The sequence below is a fragment of the Betta splendens genome, chromosome 3 (assembly GCF_900634795.4).
Source record: "Betta splendens chromosome 3, fBetSpl5.4, whole genome shotgun sequence".
Lineage (NCBI taxonomy): Eukaryota > Metazoa > Chordata > Actinopteri > Anabantiformes > Osphronemidae > Betta > Betta splendens.
In genome coordinates this window covers 14,904,352-14,927,328 of record NC_040883.2, presented here as the reverse complement: position 1 = coordinate 14,927,328, position 22,977 = coordinate 14,904,352, and the positions used below count along the sequence as shown (strand labels likewise).

The window sequence follows — 22,977 nt, the reverse complement described above, 5'->3', positions numbered from 1 at the left end:
GGCTACCCCATCATCTCCCAAAGCGAAGGAAGCCAACAAGAAAAAAAGGCGATTTATAGGTGGCATGTTTGGCCTCTAAGGTGTTTTATGGCTGGACCTACAAGGGCTATTTAGGAAGCACTGTGTGCTCTGTCCTGACCACAGGTATTGATCGCCAGCAACGGCCATGGCGTGGCCGACTAGTTAAAGCCCTGCATGTGTCCTCTCAGGGAGATGAAAATGAGGCCTCTGTGTGTAATGATCTGTGTATGAGCAGCGAGAGGAGGCCACAGAGACAGAGAGGAGAAGAAATTAAATCATTCCTTTGCTCTTTCAGGAGCAGCACTGCAGCTAGCCATGCTTGGCTGCTTAATGTGGGATCTGTTTTTGAGAGGAAAATTAAAAAGAGGGGGAGAGAAAGGGAGATCAGGGGAAAGGAGATAAATGGCTGGATGTGGAGGCGGTAAATGAGAACATCCTGATGCTGAGAGCTGTGTGCGGACGCCCTAATGGGTTAGGCTGACGGGGGCTGTCTGGTAGCTGACCACCACGGGTACATTGTCTGCCCCACACCAGGCCCTCCCACCACTCAAACAACAATGCTCCATGCTAATTGGTAGAAAACGACAGTGCATAACAAGTACCAAAGAGACACCGCTGTAATTTAGGAGCGGGTGAAACGATGGATAAAATGGTTCTAATCATAAGAGGTATTTTTGTGTCCTTGGGGTACAGGCTGTGGCTTCTTCTCCCTCCTCTGGGGAGCTACAATTCAAGATACACAAGAACAAAGACAATATGAGCAAAGCAAGTCTAGACAAGCTTGAAGACAAAAAGAAAAGCAAGAATCATCACCTGATATCAACCAGACTACAAATGTTCTACCACATTCATACAGAACTCTGTTTGGATAGCTTGTATATAAAATGCGGTCCATTCAAACTTGGGGACTCAAATCCGCAGTTGTTTAAAATATATGCACATTCAAACAATCACGTACAACCAGAATCACTGGCAAAATGGTTCTAGTTCAGGAACAGAGTGATCCTTCCTCCTTAAAAACTTAGGGAACCAGCTTAAGTAGAGGTGAAGAAGTCCATTATCGAACATGACTGGGATTTTATAGTTTAAGTTTAACCAAAAAAAGGCATCTTAAGCCTCTTTTTCCCATCAGGGAACTAACGGATTCAAAAGAAAAGTGATAAATTGTGATAAAAACGCCGTCCTGGGAGCAGCGTGGAGATAAAGCAGGGAGGAAACCTCTGTGGCAATAGGCCCTTTATATGACCCGTCCCCAAACACTCTCACTTCCACCCCACAGGACTGAGTGCCTGTTCATTTCACCTCGCCAGCCTCATTAACGTAGCCCTCTGCCATCATTAAGACATTTGCAGTAAAATTAATTGAAAGACAGATTAAAAATAAATTAAGAAAAATGCGTTGCAGAATGCCTACGTGCACTTCATAAATCACTGGGGCAAAGCCAGGAGCCGGCTCCCCATAATTAACTGCAGACTATTTATTTTATCCTGACGGTATAAATTAGAATTCAGACGCACAGATTATATTAGGGCTGTCTGCCATGCGGAACTGCTGAGGGGCGCGCAGAATATTTTAAGGATACAAAGAGGAGAACAGAGGAAAAAAATAAAAAAAGGGAGAGGGAGAAAGAGGGGGAGAGACAGAGAGAGGACGGTATGTACGAAGGCAAACGATATGTAAATGCATACAAAACAGAAAGATAATATTTGCTTCCAGTGGTAAAAGTATTTACTCAGGCAGCGCATAGAGAAACATTAGACAAACTAATTAACAGCAACAATCAGGGCATGATTGTATGAAACAACACACGTCTGATTAAATGAAGTGTGACACTAGTCTGAGCAGGACACAACTTCCTACATACTCGTCCTGTAATCAGTGCCGAAGCTGGTGACGTAACGCCACCAGGGTGGTAGAAGTGTCTCCTCATTCCTCTCGTGCTGTATCACAACCTGGCCACTTCACATGCAGACGCAAAGTGTAGCTGGTCTGCCAGTCACACACAGCACGCACTCGCACGGCTCTGCCCGCATTACAGTCAGTGCCAGCCACACACTGCCTCCTCGTGGGCACCGGGCCCAGCCTGGCACCGGGCCAGGCCGGCTCTGCCACACTGGACTGGCAGAACGCTCCCTCCCTCCCTCTCTCGCTCTCTCTCTCTCTCTCTCTCTCTCCACACTCCAGATTCCCCGCACATCCTTTTATCAGAATGCCCGCGGCCCTCTCCTCCTTCTTTCTCCGTCTTTATTCTGCACCACAGCTGAGATCAACACTTTAAAAGTATGCCCTCCAACCAGCCACAGAAAAATAATGCAACCGCTCCGACTGCCGAGAAACAAATAAAGCACTCACACATTTGAATGCTTGGTTATTATGCAATCACACTCAAGGCAAAACGAAGTTATCTGGAAACAATGTTACATCAAGGCACAGTAGCAGGTATCAGGTGCATAGTGCAGAAATACGAGCGAGCAGTGTAAGCCGAGATGTATTCAATTTTTGTGCATTTTTATGAATCAACAGAGGAGGATGGAATCTGAGCCTCCTTGTTTGACAGTCTGTACACAGAAGAACTGACAATACAATATGAGGCTGCCAGCACACGTACAGTTCTTCCTGATAGACAGTGTGCTATGTTATGATGAGTACTGCAGCCCACAGCCAGGGGACATGTACACTGCACTGATATATACCAGAGTAAGTATTTTAAAATTTAAATGTCAAAATGATTAAGTAGTTTGTAGAAAAGATATTTGTACACTGTCAAGCAACCATAAATAATAAACAAAGCTTTCAATAATCAGTGACACACACAGGGTCATATCTTTACGTCATCTCTGCAGCAGACTCCTTCATTTTGTTCTGGGTATTGGTTTTCGCTGAAATATATGTTCTGTTGCTGCTTCCCCTTCCTGCCCTGCGTTAAAGTCTGTAAAGACATCGTCAGTGACCTGAGATTTGTAGCCATATGTGGGCGCAGTATCACAACCAAACTCTGTATCTTAAAAGAATTCTTTTTATATTGTCCGTCCTACAAATCTGCAAGTCCCCCACTGTGACGGCCTCACAGAGGGAGACTTGTGCACCGTGCTGCTCTCAGCACAGGATCCACTTAGAGCCCACTGTTTCACCCAGCTTAGATCCACTTCCTCTGAGTGTGTCGGTTGCAGCTCTGCATGCGAGTGTTGGTGTTCCTGTCTTGTATTACGTCTTGCAGGACCACTGGAAGGAGGGAGACGGACAGCGGTGAACCGATGCCTGGAGGACTTCACAAACCAACATAACCTGATCAGCGCGTGCACATGGTTTACTGTAAAAGCTGCCTCATTTGTAATGCAGCAAACACAAACAACCAAAACTTTGCCTAACTTACTGTTGGGTAAAGGCTCATACCCCAAAATACCAAGCAGGATTTTAACAGTCATAGCACGAAAAACAACCAGTCTGCCTCAGATGTATAATTTGGTTTCCCTAGTGAGTCAAAAGCCTCGGAGGCGAGTGCATACACAGCAGTCATGTTTGTTAAGATACATGGCTAGAGCCTGCCTTTTCTCAAACACCGGAAAAAACACTAAATCACTAGCAAAGAAAATAAATATATACTTATTACATTCTGCACACTGCATATATTCACCTCCTTAACATATTGCACAGGCACAGTGCAAATGTGCAGTGCTTCACACAGGCAAAAACATGCCATGAAAAATGACAGCGGGGAGGGGTAACTGTGGACCTAGAATATAATGGCACTGTGGAGCGGAGAAGAAATAATCATACCTAGTGGTGGGGGAAGCGGGGACATGGGAGGAGCGAGGGGAAGATGAGTCTGTGCCCTGTAGCATGGAAATCCACTCCACTGCTTGGCTGCTGGCTGCCCAGCTCCCCAATAATACTGCCAAATAGGAGCTCCCCTTCAGCAAGGGGCCGCAGCAGGCAGTGTTTGCACTCTAGAAGAGCCCCGTGCACGTCCAGCCATTCTGGAAGACATCCTTTATGGCTAGCTAAGGCTCAGAAAAGTAAGTTAATGAGAAACACACACAATTATCAGTCCAGTTTAATCAATAACACGGATAATCCAGCTGCCTTCCATCCTTCATGGATTTGTGATTAAAGGTAAAAGCCCCCCTGCAGTTCCCTCTCTGGCCGTTAGGTGCCTCTCTTTCACTTCACATGGTGCCAGTGTTCTCTCTCACCCAGCCAAGCGCCTCTGCTCCTGAACTCCCATCTACACATAATATATACACCATCATTTGAAAATGGCAGCTTTTTGAAAATTCACCTTGATTATCAGACATTAAAAGTGACTTCTCCAGGGCTGAGTGTCTGGCTAGGGGGATGGCTGCAGACAGCAGAACAATGCAGCAAGCTTGGTATTAATGCCTGGCTGGGGTGTGCAGGGAAGAGAGAGGAGCCAGCCCTTTGTTCTCTCCTGCAGCCAATTATTTTTTACGTGTGCCTCTTTTCACAACAACAAGAGAGAATTTAATTTTAATGCACTCTCTGGAAAAAAAAGGCAAAGAAGATCTACAGTATTCTAGCGAGATGGAGACCAGCATCAGCGGTTAAGTATATATGCATACATCTCTGTGTGAGGCAGAAATGAATGACTGGGGCAACAAGAATGACATCAACCCAAACACACAGGAGCGTAAATCCTCTTGTGCAAAACGCTGAAGCACCGCCAAAACCGGATCAGTGCATAACTGTGTGCAGCCTTACACCTACAAAAGAAAGGGCAAAATAAAGGAAGAGACACCAAAATAAAACCACTATTATTGCAATTTACAGCGATATAGTGCACTGGCGGGGTGCACATTAACATTTGCATACCCAGGACATGATGATGAGAAAGCACACTGTAAAATAGCAAGAATTCCTGATCAAATGGCACGAAAAATAAAAACCCAGGATCGCTGTTGGTAGGTATGTGGCCAAATATTTTTCTAATTGGAAGGGCACTTTATCTTGCTGTCAGAGAAGCAGTAAAAAGCGGTGCTGTTCCCAGAAGGAGAGGAGCACAGCTTGCTGGCCTTTTATTAGTGCTGGAGCTCTGATATATGCCTCTGCTCTAGGCTTTCATCAGGAACCTGCGCTATAAACACATACACACAAGCAACTGTTAGAGAACTAGCCATGATCAGAAGCCGCTGTACATTTTAAACCTGCAATCAACATATTCTCAACAGAAGATTATTGCCAAAATGTTTTTGACTCGGAAACAACGATGCCAGAAGAGTAACTGGGGGTATTCTGGGGTTTTGAGGTTAACACAACGATGTCACATCAGCTGCAATACTACACAAGAAGTAATTCAAATCCCGAAACAGTAGAGCACACAGAGCAAATACACTCCTTAGTACCAGCAGACAGTGTAAAATGGTAGCGTAACAACTTGGCAGTGTAAAACGATTAAATCACTGGAGAATAGGAGAACACAAAATACAGCATGCACATCACAAACGCTCACAAATGCAGTTCATGCAATGCTAGTTTCTGCACACAGAGGGATTCCAAACTGACTTATGCAGACAGACACACAAGCACAGACAAAGACAGTCGGACTGACTGACTGACATGCACACACACACATACACACAAACACACGCACTCTAAATTAAATTTCAGTCCTTGGGCAGACAACTAAACTGCTTGTGTGTGGGATCTACACTGCAGCACAACAAAACCAATTCTCTGGAGATGGTGAAATTAAAGGGCAGAATCCAGCCTGTTTATGGTTCTCACTCTCTTCGCTTCTCAATCAAATGTTTTATTGGCCATCATTTGGTGCTAAAAGTCATGTTGTTGGGATGGTAGCCGGCACGACAGCAGCTGCTGGACAGAGGCCACCACAGCACACCCTCTTACCTAAACAGTGGAGTCTGCAATCTGCTCTAATTACCAACAGGTCCAGATGGAGACATACTTATCTAGAATTTGTTTGTATCATGTCTACAATTTTTAATTTCCAGCTTGCATATTGAAGCACGTGACTGAACCTAGCAGTGTATTTAGCCATGTAAAACTGCTAAGGGATAAAGTCCAAGCCATTAGGAGCAGTGTAGTTGCTTACTGAGGCAGCCACAATGAATAATCCACAAGTAGCAAGCTGAATATTGGAGATAGTAGAACAATTGTTAGTATGATTTTATAACTCACTGGTATTACAGTACATATCTCATCTTCTATTAGATTCAATATACAGGTTAAAAAACCTCCCACTGTAAATCACATTGTTTTAGAGTAATTGTTTTAGTCACACGTTGTGCATCTAGACCAAACTTAAAGCAAAGATGAGCATGTGATATAAATAATAAAATAAAGGCAGACAATGATTCACTGTGGATAAACATCTTGGTTCCTCCCATAAATATGATGATGTACATGCGTGTTTGTGCTCATCCATGTGCATGTGCTGACGGTTTTGATCTCTGTATATTGTATCAGTAAAGCATCTATTTCTACCCTACAGCCCCCACCTTGCCCTGCACTTCTCTCCTCTGGTGTCTGGAAGCAGTAATCTGTTCCTGAGCCAGCGCTGCTGGGATTAGGCGGTGACTGGAGATAGGATATATGCGTCATTAAAGCAGAGAGCACAGCGTTGCAGAAGGAGAGAGACAAAGTCAACAAAGGTGACACCGAAACGGAGGAGATGAAGACCAGAAAGCCACATCTGCCCACCCCACCCCCAACATGCACAAACACAAATTTCTCTTTTCTGTCACATACAATTTCCTGAACTCTATGTATATAAAAATATTTTGGGGAATTTCAATAAACCAATATAAGGCAATGCACGGTACAGTATTTACACTACTGTAGACAAGTAAAGTTGGTGCTGGTGTGTGTTTTCAGGTGCTGCAATAAAACCTACTCTATGTTTCCTCACTAAAACCTTTCAATGATTCCAATGCAGTTTTAAACTGAAACCATTCCATTCCATTACTATGTTAGTCTACAAACTGAGTGGGGCATTTCATTTATACTACATGCAGACAATTAGAAGACTGAATGCATGTATTTAAGCTTTATAAAAAGAAAAATTTATTCAGACTAACACATTCATGCCAAGATATGCATCACTGCCGAATCTAACCCCACTGACATGAAGCATTTTGATCATTTCTTTCACAATATTGCACACAATATTTAGTATGGGCAATATATCTAACGCCGCTTTTTTAGTTTTGGTTAGTAATACATCTTTTGTTGACATGATGCGAGAGTGGAGTACACACTTTTTTCTATTCTAGCACAAAAGTACTGTAGGTCTAAGGGCCAACTTAGCCTTCATCTTTATAAGCAGCCAGATACAGGAAGAAACATTTGGGCAATATGGAAGTTCACTTCCTTGCTGTGAAAAAAGATTGAATATCTAAAACTGATACTCTACATATGCTGTAAAGTTTTAGCCAGCGGCTGATGAGTTCTGCTTAAAATATACTGTAAACTATAAATGTGAGAAACAAAAAGCTGGCCTTCTGCTAAGAAAATCAGGTGTACTGCTCACACAACTGAGTAGGTCTAGTTCTGCATATCCAGTTGTTGACGTTTTTCAGACATCCAATCCCTGCCATAAAACTAATGTCTGAAAGATGCATTGTTTTATTCTTCTTTATAGTAAGTAAGTGCCAACCTACTGTTCCTGGACATCTTATGCGTGCAATGAGTGGCTAAAAACTGCCATAGTGCAGGTAATGATGCCAGAGTTCACCCTGAACTACAAACATTAGTTTATTCAATTAACAAGGCCCTTACAGCATGTTCACACAAAATTGTATGGAAGTGTTCACTAAATACACACAGACTGTGTATTATCAAATATACATTGGCAATTCCAAAAGTAAGGTCTTTTTTTTACAATTACAAATGACCATTTATGTGCAATATAAAATTGACATCGTTTTAAAGGTTGAAAATGGGTCGCTGCCAAAATGCAGAGAGTGATCGTCTGATCATCATGCATGTTTTCCTCAACTTTTGCAACTGTCTCGGAAATGGACAGTCGTCCGTTTCTTTGTTGTGATTTTCAGCATGTCCAGCTGTAAACTTTCTACACCACTTGCAAACGTTTTTGACGACTGTCCAAACACTTCCTAGTGGTGGAAAGCTAGTATGACATTCTAAAACAGCCACAGCGTCTACAAAAATGAATCCACCGAAATGGCGACTATGTCAAAAAAATTTATAGTAATTCAACCTTTAAAATTATGTAAATATTTTGGAAAATAAATGGTTGTTTGTATTTCTAAAAAAATAGCAAACTTTGCTTTTGGGATTGCTCTCGCACATATTGTGTGTGTTTGGCTGCACAGAGATTATAATCAGAGAAAGTGATGAATCAGATGGGAGACAGCCCCTCTGGACTAGACAGTGAAGCATCAAGCAGTTTAGGGGCAAAAGTAGTTAAAAGTTACACTGTAGAAAATGGCAAAAAAGCAAAGTCAACAAGTAGACCAAAAAGACAAAAATAAATATAATAGAAAAATAAAAATAGAAAACATTTAATAGTTCATAGAGTGTTTAGTATCTAGGCAGTTGAAACTGTCAACACCGCACTCAGCCTATACAATAATAAACTAAAACTTATATTACGTCCTGATTTTCACCACACCTCTTTAGTAGATTGCCACCTTGATTGCAGGCACCTCTACAGGTTCTTAAGCAAAGGCTTGATCACAGTACAATTGTATGGCTGAGCTGCATCAATTTATTAAACGCTTCATTGGCTGAATGGTCTAGGTTCTACAGCAAATCAGTTGTTGTTCAGGTGTCTTCATGTGGGGGCAAATTATTTTTGCCTTTAACACTAATAAAATAAAGAAATAAAATTAATCACCTGAATAATCCCATTTGTGATTAGTTTATATGAACTGAAATCATAAAAATAAGACTGCCCATGTGTCAGCGTTGCGGTCAATGGGATAGATACAGTATTTATAAGCCTAATGTGATCACAGTTTATAACACATGCTATAATGTTTGAATATTTTATACCTGCCTGGTACCTAATATGCCTTCTATACATATTTCATACAGCATCCCTGTGTTATGTTGGTCTACAGTGTATGTCACATGTCATCAGCAAAATAACTCAATCACTCAATGGACTCAGGGAAACAAAAAGAAAAGACACATTTCCAAAGGATTTGTTACAAGAAACACAATCCTCTGAGCCTAAGGCCTCCAGGTAAGGTCCAGAGATCTAGTTGGCTCTCCTACAGGCCAACAGTCCTTGCTCCTATTGAACCACAAAACACAAAGGTGGCGAGAAAAGGGGAAAAATCAATCCAGTACACAAATCAAGTCCTAGCCTCTGTGCGGAGCCAACCTGCTTATTCTGTGGCTCAGGCTAAAATGCAGTTTGTTTGCTATTCTCTTTAGTAGCTAGTGTAGAGCCAGACAAAGTTGTGTCCCAGTGAGGGCAGGACTAACGCATGTCAGGAAGACCATGCAAGATAAATGTTTTATTTTATGCTACATTTTAAAAATGTCACATTTGCAACAAACCATGTCTAGTACAGTGATTTACTGTAAAACATTCTATGATATTCATCTCGAATAGTTAACAAGTAGAATGAAAATCAGCAAGTCGTTTGAATTCAGTTTCACTATAGTATCGTAGAAAAATACTTTATAGCAATCATAGAAAAAAGAATAAAACTACTGTAAAAACAAAAGCTTGTTTTTTGTTTTAGATCACGTCATACAGGAAGTTAAATATGTTAATATATTTCAATAATAATATTTTACACAAAACTAAGTATTTAATTCAAAAGTTGTGCTGCTACTGTGTAGAATATACGACTTTTTAGTTACATCTAAAAGATGTGCAGTTTATGTAAACTTGCAACACTAATGAAAGGAACACTAATTAAGAGAACCTCGCAGTGCTTAATCACTAGAGAGGACGAAAGGAGGGGTAAGAGAGAGACGAAGATGGTGAGAGAGGGGAAGAGGAGGGAGCTCGAGGAAAAGGAAGGGACACACAAGGAAGACAAACAGACCCTCGGTTCACTTGGACAGAGTCTTCAGTCCAGTGCGCACGATGCTGCTGCAGTGCCATCGATGCAGAGGGACTCAGAACCCGACAACATGGTGACCCGAGAAAGAAGCAGGACAAACCACATCCTCCCGATCTGCCTACGGGCTGGAAAACACTCCATCAAAGGGACAAAAACCAAGAGCAAAAAAGACATTTCTCTTCGTTCCTTCTGTTGAAAGCACCGACGTCATCTCCACGTCCATTTTTCAGCCTCTTGGAACAAGTTCAAGTCTGACGGTTATTCCTGAATTAAAAATACAGATTATGCTGCAATCCATTTCTCGGGAATCGCCAAAACGTGTCTCATCTGTTAGCACTCTCTTTCTGTGTGCGATCCACACCGATAACCCTGGTCTTGCTTTCTTTCCCTCACAAAACGCTCCCTCTCTCTCTATTCTCCCCTCCTAAACTGATCAATACTTCATTTAAATCATGACATTAGCACACTAGTACTGGAAAAAGAGGGTGAGAACCAATACAAATGAGCTTTTCATGCGAACGGACTTAGTAACGAATGCCTTAGGTCTAAGGATCTTAAGATTTCCTGAAAATATTACGTAAAAAACAGAATCCAGAGACATATGCAAGTGTGCAGAGGCTGTACTGCTGTTTTGATTTGAGCTCCTGAGCCTCACACTGATCAATACACATTTAAATCCAGGCTGAGGAACGCTATCACAATATCTCGTCTCATCAGAAAAGGCAAACATCCTATCCCAATTATCATCTCAAATGACTAGTGTCGAGAGGACCCAAGTTGGATGCTGATAGGCATATTTCATATTTATTCAGCACAATTTTTACATTAGCACCTGAGAGCATAATTGGCTAATATATATGCACACTCACACTTTTATCTATTCACATAATTCACAAAGAGCACAATCAATACTATCCTCTCTGTACTCTGCTCCATGCTCATAAAGTGCGTATGCATTAGCTCATATAATAAGCAGTTCAGAAGAGCCCAAACGAGAGCAGCTAATTTCCTGGCGTTCATTGAAATTGCAAGCGAGCGTAACTGGCTAATCTTGCTGTTCGTCATTAAACCTGGATATTTACCTGCGTGGTCTGGGAGGCATGGGCCTGATGAGAAAGCAGCACATTTGGTTGGAGGCTGTGGATGGTCTCATCCCGCTGAAATAAGTGAGGAGAAGCCGATCAGGTCAGGATTTCACGATTCCAAACATAGGTGAACAGAGCGAGGACAGGAGAAAAGAGAGAGGCAGACCGTAAACCAATACCACGCGGGAAGTGGTGGAAACTGAGCTGGAGTCGATCACTTGGGGGAACATGCACTTACATATAGTCTGGCACCAATGTCGACCAATGAGCAATTAGGCAGACTAAAGTTATTGATCGAGGTTTTCTCAGAGCTAACTAGGCTACCTGAGGTTGTGTGATGGCTGCTACAGCTGTGGACTGAGGCAGAGGAAGGAAGGGCAGGGCAGGTCCTTCCTCCCCAGGCCTCGATGGGCTCTTCATTTCGGTTGGACACATTATCAGTTAGGTTGCTATTGATTGCCACGGTTTTAATAACCTCAATTAGATGCCAAGCAGTCATGCAAGAAGGAAGAAATGCATTTAGGAGAATGTAAACATCATATTAAGAGAGGTTATGGTAGTAAAAACAATACATTGATGTTTTACCTCAACATTTGCTTCAAATGTACAACATATTGGTCCACATAATTTCACTGACACTTACAACTTATTCCATAAAGAACATGAAACATTGACCCTTTAAAATTAGTTTTATTGTCAACACAGATAATACAACAGTTAGTTGGGCAGATTTGGATGCACTGTGTTATTATGGAGCTAATAGTCCTTTAGCCTTTATTTCTGTATTTCTCCAAGAATTTACCCATTATACTGTTTGGGATAAGCTAAGCTTTGATGAGAAAGGCTTGGTTACCTGAAAAATCAACAGTTCATATGAATAATTTAAATAATATTATATTAATAAATATATATTATATTAATAAATACACACAACATAGCTTTATTACATTCTATATAAAGCATCTAATGAACTACATGGTCAGAGATATTCAGCTAAGTTTGTCTCTTATTCTTATGAAGCATCATATGACCAATACTGAGGTACTGCATGTACAATATAATATTATGTGCATGAAATTTTACAGCTTTAACACATTCAAAAGCTGAACGTATAGATAAAATGAAAATAACATCATTAAACATTCATTGGACAACTGATATAGCCAAGAAAAAAAACTGATTTGCATATTTGATTCTTAAACTATCCAGAGCTGTAGGACAAAATAGCATTTGATACTATCAAAACACATGCTAGCAACTACCTTTTTAATGAATGGCTCTTATTAATAGGGAGAATGCAGCAGGATGTGCTACAGTACATTGTCTACAGTACATGGATGAGAAAACCAATGAACAAGCATTACATGCAAATGCAGTGTCTCCCCTTTTTGCTGTGGCGTGTGCCTTCATATACAATACAGTCCTTTGTTGTCTTTCAACACTTACATTCTTATATTTCAAAAAGGAAGGCATGAAAATAAAGGGGCAAATAAAGAGTCTCTGAGGCGACTGCTCATTCCTCACAGCCCCCTATGCCTCTGCATCAGAAGGACACCTTTAATATTTGGACTTCCCACGTCACTCTAGGCTAAATCCCTAGCAACCACCATAGCAACATGCTCAGAGTTCGACGTGAAATGCATGGTAAGTTCCCTCCTGCCACCAGTCAGAGAAAGAAAGGGGAGAGAAAAAATTGAAAAGCCTCCGACACGCTAGAAAGACCAAAATTAGGAGCAGAGAAAACGACACACCAAACCAGTGCTCATGCCCACATCTGCATCTCAGTGTGTACGACATATAATAAGCTATAAAAACACACCTGAGACAACTTCTGTGTAAAAATCTGAAACAATCACATGATTCATACGGAGGTTTGTGCACTGTTAATTTGATATTCATGCTACTTGATTGTTTATTTAAAAATATACAGTACATCTGACAAGCAATGTTTTTTGAATGTATTATGTATTATTGTATATATTTACTTCTCATCGCGATAGTAAACAAACTTAACTCACATAATGTTGCCCTTTGGCATTTTACAAACTGCAGCTCTTGCAGTTCTTCCACCTCTACTAGAGACATACATGTATACAGTAGATATCATCAGGTCCAACACAACACTGTCTCCATCTGAGCCATATAGTATAGGCTTCATAGGGAAAAGGCTTGTGATCACACACTGGGTAGCTTGAGTTTTTCCAAATCCCTGCTCTTTCAGGAATTTGGGAAAAAAATGCCCTATGCAGTGCATCACAAACAAATTTTCAACAAAATATTACGGTCGTAAAATATACAGTACATGAGTACAGTACATGTCCTCACAGTAGTTAAATGTAGATGTAGCTGAGATGAAGTAATAATGAATGATGTAATAATAGAATTAATCATCAGAATAGCTGTAGAATCAACATCACAGAGAGCTGTGACTGGTAGCAACTGCTACCAATCTAATTATTAAATATATGCTGCTACTGTAGGCAGAGCTATAAAAACACAGCAAACATAAATTAAAATATGTCAAAGCAAATAAAAATGTACATCTTATACGTATACGTTTGAACTTTATGCAACAAAGCTAGAGGAAGGCTCCAAAGCAGGGTCTGAATCAGACACACTGATCTTGAATGCAATTAATAAACTCTACAAAGGAGGCTAATGCTGACAGGATTATTTTTAACGACAATGCAGCACTCACCACCAATTATAGACACACATACAACCTTTTAACCCTTTAATCCAATTCTACGCCAGCTCCTACAGTAGGAAACACTACCAACACTAGCGCAACAAGAGTAAGCTTTTAGTCACTTTACATTTTCAAACTGTTTTCCGTACATGCACTTTAACACACTTCTCATCTCTCTTTGGTTTCACATCAAGTTAATTGCTAAGCACATTTACCAGCACCAGAAAGTTTCGAGAACTTTGCAGGGAGTGTTTGACTTGCTCCACCATCTAATCCTGGGCCTCTAAACCTATCTGAAGGCACATGAGGGCTGAGTGGTACTACCTGGGGCAATATTTAATCTAATTAGCCAAAGCAATGTTAATTTCAAGCAGCATGTCATTAAAAAGGAAAAGATAATAAGCAACAAAGACTCCATGTCCTTCTTACTAATCTAATAATACTTCGTTTGTTTGCTTTAATCACATTTAACGATTAAGAAGCAGAGACAGGGCTAAGTCATGTAGACAGGGATCTCATAATCTGCCTGTCATGGCCGTCATCTGATTTCCTACCATTCGTCACACTGCGGCTGGAGGGATAGGTGGGTGGGGCTTAAACCTTTAGCTGAACCCTCAGTCTTGGGGTGCACTAGGCCCAAGATGGGGCTGCTCTTCTTCAGAGAAGAGGTTCAGATGTCAAGCTCATTAAAACGCTGCAATACTGAATGTGGGGATCTGAATTTGGGGCCTGGAGGCTGAAAGAAGACTGCTCACATTCAGGCCAGAGCTCGGACAGAGTTGTTTGTATACCTGTACATGCATCAGTACAGATGCTTCCTGTCAGTCCATGTAAAATCATATTGAAGCCTGACACTAATACAGCAAAGTAAACAATAATGCAAGGTAATACTGTATAAAGTAATATCTAGTAGAAATATTCAGTGAACACTATTATAACTATTCATGGTGGTGATGTATTTTTGTTCCTTTATTCTGAACAAAAACAAAAATACTGTCTTGATTGAACTGTAATCTGAGCTCGTAAAAGCATTATTTATATTTATTATATTAGTTTGTCTTTTTCTGGAGATGGATATTACCATCAGTAAAATTAAATGCTGATATACTACTCAAGACTCGAGACTACTCAAGGAAATGATGGTAATCAGACGGTAGTCGTTTGAAACCGATTCACATCAGTAGCTTGGCTGTTTCTGATGCTGTTCAACCAGGAAGTACAAACTTGATGGCTTTATGCTAAGTATGTTCTGCAACTGGGACTATGAAGGGGAAAGTCTGGGAAAAAATATGTAATAAAACACTAAATGAAAAATTTGTCATTTCTTAAAAAAAATAAATTAATAACTCTTCCTCATCAGTATGATCACTTGAATGGAATCAATCAATTGTGTTCCGCTTGGCTTTGCTCTTCTTTGCTCTTCGTTTCCAAATCCAATCTCTTCCATGTCATCTCAGAGCACATTTATAAAGGGCCCAGCTTCTTGATTATCTCCCTCCCATGCCTCAACTCCCCCGCTGCTGCATGCTCCAATGTATTAAATTAAATGAGGTGTCTGTCCAGGTCATCCTCACCCCAGCCTTCCACACCCCCCTGCTCTTACTGCTAGTAATCAAGGGATAGGACCCCTCCCTGCTGGTATTGTGCCAGCCAGGCTGCATACATTTGCATTAATGAGGGTTGGGAAGACTTGTAGTGCAGCAGAGAGAGAAGAAGGGAAAGGAGAAAAAAAGAGAGAATTGGGGAAAGAGAACTGAAGGTACAGCTTCAAACTGAACACCCACAAGAGGCTTTTATACCTATATCTTTAAATTCGGCACACTGAGCCTTTATCTTTCTACTGACTATCTCCCAAGAACAGGCTCAACAAAGCTCAGAGGAGTAAAACAGTGGTGGCTTGGGTTCTGCCAATAAATGAATCATAGATGAGGTTGTGTGAACAGTTAACATAATCCCGTGGCTCAAGAGCAAAAATACTGCAGGGCACTAATGTCTTTGTTTATCAAATATTGATGCATATGCAATTATTAAAAAATAAATGTTCAGTTGAGGAGACAACTGTACAGTATGTATATACATTTCAGTGACAGAGGTGTTGCTGTATACAAATACGACATTGAACACAAAATATTTTATATGCTGACAGCATTCTCATTGTATTCAGACCACTGATTAAATATGAAACACTGTCAAAGCAGCGGGTGACCATCCTTTGCTCTGCTCCCATCAGCCAGCTTCAATCAGCTATGGTCGCTATGACAATTACAATAAATATCATTGCATCACTTCATTCGTCCGTTGCCCAAGTTTAATTGCTTAATGCATATTTTACTGCTGCACCGTGCCCCCAGTCCTATCATCCATCCCTTGATCACCTCTTTCTCATCGCTTCCACTGCCACCTCATTTACATCCAAGTTGCTCCTGATAATTAAACTGGAACGTGTACAGTAGGTTTTTAGATTGCTGGTATCACAGTCAGACAAGAGCAGTGTTACTCGGGGGGTAACTTAAAATAATGCCAGCCGGCAAAATCACAGTATGCTAGCACCGCGATTGTATCTGATGCAGATTCAGAATGTAGTTGTACTGTATATTTATACTTGAAACTTGATAAAACATGGTGGACTGATGTCAGCAGATGTCTTCACACAAGCTCTACTCAATACTTTGACTCCAGACTCTGGAGCAGTCTCCTCACCACAGGTAAAATACTTTTAGAATCGTCCCTTCTTCAAGAGTCTAACAGCTACATGACCTAACAGCTACATGACGCTTAGCCATTGTCCAGAGGGTGCTGTGTGGTAGTCCAGGTTGCACTCTCCTAAATTCTTTAGTTGGTGTGCTTGACAGTCATTACAAGGCTGCTCTGCCTTTCTGATAAAATATGAATATTAAAACAGCCAGTTTATGGGACAACCTCCTCTGCTTCAGCCTTTGGACTTTGAAGCAAAATCTTTTCCCTCTATAAATATAATTTAACAGTATTCTAACCTTTGTGCATTTATATGATGCATTACTAGAGGACAAATATGGCACTCCAAACAACAAACATAAATAATGCAGTAGGACTGAATATATGAAACATGCAATCGATTACCATACCCAGGCATGCTACACACCTACCTACACACTGTAAACACGTCTGCAGATAGCAATTATTCATATACTATAGCTATACACCTCTCTTGACAGCAATTTCAAGAGAGCCTGCTCTGAGGGTTCCAGGAGATGCTGTTATTAGGCAGCAGCCCAGTACCTATGCTTGAGCAGCCGAGCACAATAGAAATTCAGTTTCTTTAATTAACTTTTATGGCGGGCGAAGAGGGCATGCTGACACCTGTCTTGTGCGGTTCCACTGATTATTTCTTGCCTTCCACATTTTCACACACACAGTAAAAGTAAGACAGTGTGTGTGTGTCTGTGTGTGTGTGTGTGTGTGTGTGTGTGTGTGTGTGTGTGTGTGTGTGTGTGTGTGTGTGTGTGTAATCTATACAATAGGATGCAATGCATTCTTCCAAACACACTGACACCCTACAGTTTTCAGTTTTAATGCACAACCCATCACACATTTGTGAATAACTATGGTCACAAGCACAAACAAACTTGATAGGCTGAAGAAAACTGGATCATCCAAAAATAGAAATTCATTTCAAAAGCAAAGTTTAGCAGCAGCTAAAAACTACTTTTACAGAGGTTTTAATTAGCGTTTCCCAGTCAACAGCATAGCAACCTAGTTTTTTCCATATTAATAAACAAAGACAAAATTCTTTTCATCATAGACTAAAACACACGATAGTGCTGATTGGAACATCTATATTCTTTCTCTACTTGGTTTCATCTCTTCCATCTTGCCTTGTGTGGCATGATAAAAGAGATGCAGAGAGGAGGAAATTAAATCTTTGACACATTTCAAGATTGGGCCTAGTATTTGAAGAAGGTAGAGTCTTAATGCGATATAGAAGTTTTCTTTGTATACTGGGAATTCAGTAGAACAGATCAGTAGCATCCTGTGTTGCAGGATTGTGTAGGCAAGAAACCATTAATTGGACTGAAGTCTGATATATGTAAAAAGTGCGTGCAGCACTGGAACAAAGGTGTGTCTAAATCTGTGTTCATCTATGACAGTTACAGTTTGTCTAGTTCTACTGTAGTCTCTTATCAACCGCGACTCAAAACTTGCCTTTGTTAGATGTATGAACAGGGATTCAACAAATGGTTGCCATTTATAGCTACAGGTATCTGTGTTGTCCTGGTGACACTGGTCACTTGCTAAACTACTAGCCTTAAATTTACTTACCTCAGAGATGTGTGGAACCAAGGCAGCGTGGGACCATCAGGTTGAAAGCACTGTTTCTAAATGCTGTAAACCAAAAGCTGTAAAATGAAAAGTAAACAGGAGAGCAAGACCAATGACTACAGATAAATACAGAGGAGGTAAAGGAGTGGGATGGAAGTGAGGGGGAGGCAACAGGGGCGAGAGGCACAGAAGAGAAATTAGGTTGTTATGTATATCGCTGGCAATTGGCGCACACACACACACATTCCATCTGAGATCCCATCAGCTGTCAAATTGGGAAAGCAATGGGGATGTTAGAGCGGCAAGAATCTCAACAAGGCCTGAACTTGGCGCACCACCGAGACCTAATCAAAACACAATCATGTTCACTGCCAGAACAGGCGCACACGAGCGCTCATTTTCTCCTCTCAGATTCACACCCAGGCAAACGCCAAGTCACTCCTCCTCCGCACATAAACACGGTTAAACAAATGTACACATGATCGTGTGCACACTCATGAAAAACATTAACTTGGAGTCACACATGGTCACACGCATTCCGTCCCATGCAATCACACTCTGGCCTATTGCAAAGTATCTTCTGCTCCAAGGCAGAGAGATGATGTATGAAACTGCCCAGTTAAATACACCCTCTTATCTCTCACTATGACCCACGTCTTCAGTTTATCCCATTATACAGTGGTTTATTTTAAAAGCCTAACCCCTGTTAAAGGCTATTGGTATGGAAGACACAGATGGCAACTGCGGTTGTATAAAGGGATCCTCTCAAATTCCTTTCCAACTTCAGCCTTGCTCCCTAATGCCCCAGCCCTCAGACAGTCCAGTGCAGTCCATTCACTCAGGTGTGACAGCATCATGGCTGACCGATTCCCAGGTCAGCATTCTCTCCATTAATCCATGAAGACAGACCAAATGCTGACCACTAGCAAATAATCGCTTGCAGTCAGCTTACCCAGTGACACTTTCATGGCAAAACAGGTGCATGAATGTAGAAATAATATTTTCCCCTTGTAATTTATTTATTTCATGTAAACGGGAATATTCACCTGGGTAGATGTCTCTGATAAGATTACTGTAGGCCTGGTGCGGTTAATGCTGTTGTAATAATGATTCAACTTTAACACAAATATTCGCTATTTTCCTACACTAAAGCCAAAATTCTTACTGTGTGCCAAGTGCACACATGTCTGTTGCTTCATTGGGTAGGAAGCACTGACTTTGAAGCCCTTTCTTATTTACTACCTTGCATTGAATTTGGCACCCTTTCCTGGGAGAACAAAGGAGGTGAGTTGCCGAGGCTCAGCTGTGTCAAGAGCCCTATCAAATACTTCTGACTTCAGCAGCATGAGAGCAGACAATGGAAAAGCACACTAAAGGTAAACTGATGACATGATAGTGATGCACAACAGACTTGACTTTGTAATACAAAGGAACCATAAATAAATCAGAATACAGTATATTCTTAAAAAAAAAAAGTAAATAAATGCACCCTCTGCCTCTCTCTCTCAACATGATTTGCACTGCTATAGTAACACTGATAAGTGGATCTGTCATATAGTGAGAAAAAGTCAACCCAGCTACACAAACACAGACATGTAGGAGGTGGTTTGTGTTGAGTGTTAGAAGTCTTCAGATCGATTATACTGTAGGTCATTGACAAACTGGACTAAAGACAATGAAAACACCAAATCTTCTCAGGAGATGTTTTGTACTGTACAACAATTAGATGACAATAATCATGCTATCTAATCTGCATTACTAACTTGTCTTCAGTGGAACCTCAGGCCTCTGGACAAGAGATGTCAAGGCTTCAGAGGAGCTCAAGAGCCAAAGATGTTCAGGACGATGAACAGTGAAACTTAAGTGCATACACGCTCACAGTAGCTCTTCTTTTGAGGAGGATTATGGGGTTTAGGTGCGACAGTGGAGCTCCAGATGTCCCAAAGCTCAGTATCAGCCTAACAATGACACAACACTCTGGGTTTACAGATTACAGATGAACTAGATGTGCCATTTCTGACACAAAGTGCAATGTTGTAGGCTTTAACAGCTCTCTTTTACGTCCTTTCTTTTCCTCTTGTCTCCTTGTCACTATATTTCTGAGTGTTGCATAGGGGAAAAGGCAAAGCGTTTGGGTCTGCTTACTGGGGCAAATGAACATTTGAAAGGACAGAGGGTGACTTCGGCTTGAGTGCTACAGCAGACGCCTTCGAGCTAAGTGAAGGCGCATTAGGGTGACAGTGATCAGCTACATGCATACAGACAGTCCGACAGGGTGTTCACCTTGAGCAGGACGGTGTCATCTGCTGAGGAGGGCTATCACACGGTAGGAGCACAGCATCAAACTCCATTGCTGCTGACAGCAAAATCAAACACGCTCCTACACACATGCCGAAAGGTGGTGTGACCTCGACACCCCTTTATTATTCATGGACAGTGACTAGCTATTACTTTGATGCCTTCTCATTTCAGTTGACATCCCTGTATTGGTCAACTAAGCAAAAAGCTTTTAGAGCTACAGTAGCGCAGATGAACTAAAGGGTTCTTGTCAAAGGAGACACTTTAGGTAAAGACAAAGCTTGAGAAAAATGTAGCGATAAGGTGATGTTAACATCACAGCTTTGCACCTTAGGCACAGAGCAGTTTTTACTGAGACAAACCTGACAAAGTCATTGCAGCTTGGCTTTTTGCGCATACCTGTATAAGCTACTGTATCTGGAGCCCCGTGTGCCGATGTGAATGCACAAGCATGTTTACCCATCTGAAAACTAACCTTGGCATGCTTAACCTTGTTACCTGCACCAGGGCAGGGATAAAGAATTGGGCGGCAAATGGCCTTAGTTTGTCCCTCATGAATCAAACATGCACATGCTCGCTCTCGCTTTCTTTCCTCTATCTCGTAGCTTCCTTCTGGTGTTTGCAGACTTGGAAATTTCTTAAATAATGTATGCTGTTAATAACTAGCTCTGTCTCTGCAGTATAGGGCAGCCCTGTTCAAACATAGTTATGAATGTGTGTCTCTGTGCGTGGGTCTGTTCAGAGTAAATAGGGAACGCTGTTTGAACAGTGAGGTGTATGAATGTGTATGTGACGGCTGTGTGTGTTATCAAAGACAGGGCAGAATTGACTGGTGTTATAGTCAAGAGTGGTTTTAGGATGGGCTCCTTGGTCAACATAGATTTTTTTTCTAACAGCACTGAGGGTCAAACAGTGAACAATGCACAGTAGTTAGGAGTAGGTAGAATATTTAACTACAATGTTACAGTAAATGTTAGTTTGTTGCAATACAGTAACTACTGACATGACATAAACACAAAACTCATAAGTGTACATAACATTTCCTTTATTAGAATAAGACAAAAATAATGCAGAACATCAAGAACCATACATGAAAAATATGATATGTTTTCATCATATGCTTAAGGTTTCTACCCTCGTGTATTGTTTCTGTTGATTCTCTCTTTGTTATAGTTGGCTGTCTGCCTGTGCGTGTACTATTTTTTTTCAGCCTGTCTTTCTGTCTCAAGATGGGAGGTACAAGGATGAGGCGGGGGCACACTCTCAGCAAGAATGACCTTGGCAAAAGTCTGATGATTTGAGGAGAGCAGCAATATCAATAATAATGGAGAAATTAATAAGCTGGTGCACTGGCCTGCGGGTTAGACTACAGGGGGTGTAGGCAGTGGGGGGACAGTGGCGGGCTGTAATAGGGCATGGCTAGAGGCTGGTGTAAAGGAGGGGGTGGTAACTGCACGATTTCCTTAGCAGCAGTGTGGTGCTGCAGTCCATGCTGTCACACGTCAAAGCGGGAGCAAATAAAAGGCAGCTCTTTTGATGAATATAAAACAGAGAGTCCTGCTGAGAAGCACTCTCCCTCCCTCCCTTTCTAATCACAGAGCTGCAGAGGTGGCGGGCTGCACCAATCCCCACACTACCCACCCCCCCCGGCTCAGCACAAAATGAAAGGAGAGCAGAAACAAGGAGAAGGGGACACAGAACACACAATCGCAACAAAGGCTGCTTTATAATAGCAATAAACATTTGTCCTCTCGAGACATCTGCACAGATGCGAGAGAAGCTGGAATGGCATCAACACAGTTTTGCTCCCCACCCAAGCCTGGGAAAGACTCACCTCCACCACCACCGTACATTCATGCCAACAGTGCATCATTCTAGCACACACTGAAGAAGGGCTTTAATAAGATAAACAATACGTCCCAATAAGAGTATAGCAGTGGTCATAAATCTAATTATCCAATAACTCATCAAAGCTCAAGTGCTGACTGTGTTTCTGCTGAATTCATAACAGCCCCTATCCAGCTCTGAAAATAGAACAATCATATTGTTACACCATCAGTCCCTCTTTAATTCTTTAATTTCAACTCACTGTAGTCTAACAAAATGATCCCTAAAATCATCATGTATCATCATGATACATGATGCGTATGTTTCCTGAATATATATATATATATATATATATATATATATATATAAATATATATATATATATATATATATATATATATATATATATATATATATATATATATATATATAAATATATAAAAAATACTACATACACGCAAGATACTCTAGTATATACACACACACACACACACAACCCTAGTACTCCAGTAGAGCCTGGAACCTACTCCCCTGGGCAGTGCTACTCCAGGCTCCCCAGGCAGCATTTGTGTATGCCATCAAAGCCCACTCCCACCCAAGCCCTAAGCCTAGAAAGTGACACATGCATGGGTGTTGCTGCCGTTTCACCTCCTGCCTGCTGAAGTATGAGGCAATTTCCTGTGAGTGGCGCATAGTGAGAGAGAGTGGGAGGCTAGGAGCAGCCCAGCTCTGCCGC

At 41.3% G+C, this 22,977-nt stretch overlaps 1 long non-coding RNA gene across 17 annotated transcripts in view; it reads right to left on the bottom strand.

Annotated features, from left to right (window-relative positions):
* Positions 1 to 22,977, bottom strand: part of LOC114852348 (uncharacterized) — a 93,120-nt gene that overhangs the window by 35,500 nt on the left and 34,643 nt on the right. For 11 of the 17 annotated variants that reach the window (XR_008694286.1, XR_008694277.1, XR_008694276.1 and 8 more), the window contains 3 exons: positions 11,126 to 11,200; positions 10,026 to 10,307; positions 3,799 to 9,259 (listed from right to left, as the gene is read on the bottom strand). The exons of 2 other annotated variants lie outside the window; for them this stretch is intronic. This is a non-coding gene — a long non-coding RNA (uncharacterized LOC114852348). The remainder of the gene's footprint in view (positions 1 to 3,798; positions 9,260 to 10,025; positions 10,308 to 11,125; positions 11,201 to 22,977) is intronic. 4 more of the 17 variants (XR_008694292.1, XR_008694278.1, XR_008694284.1 and 1 more) reach the window with 2 other exon arrangements.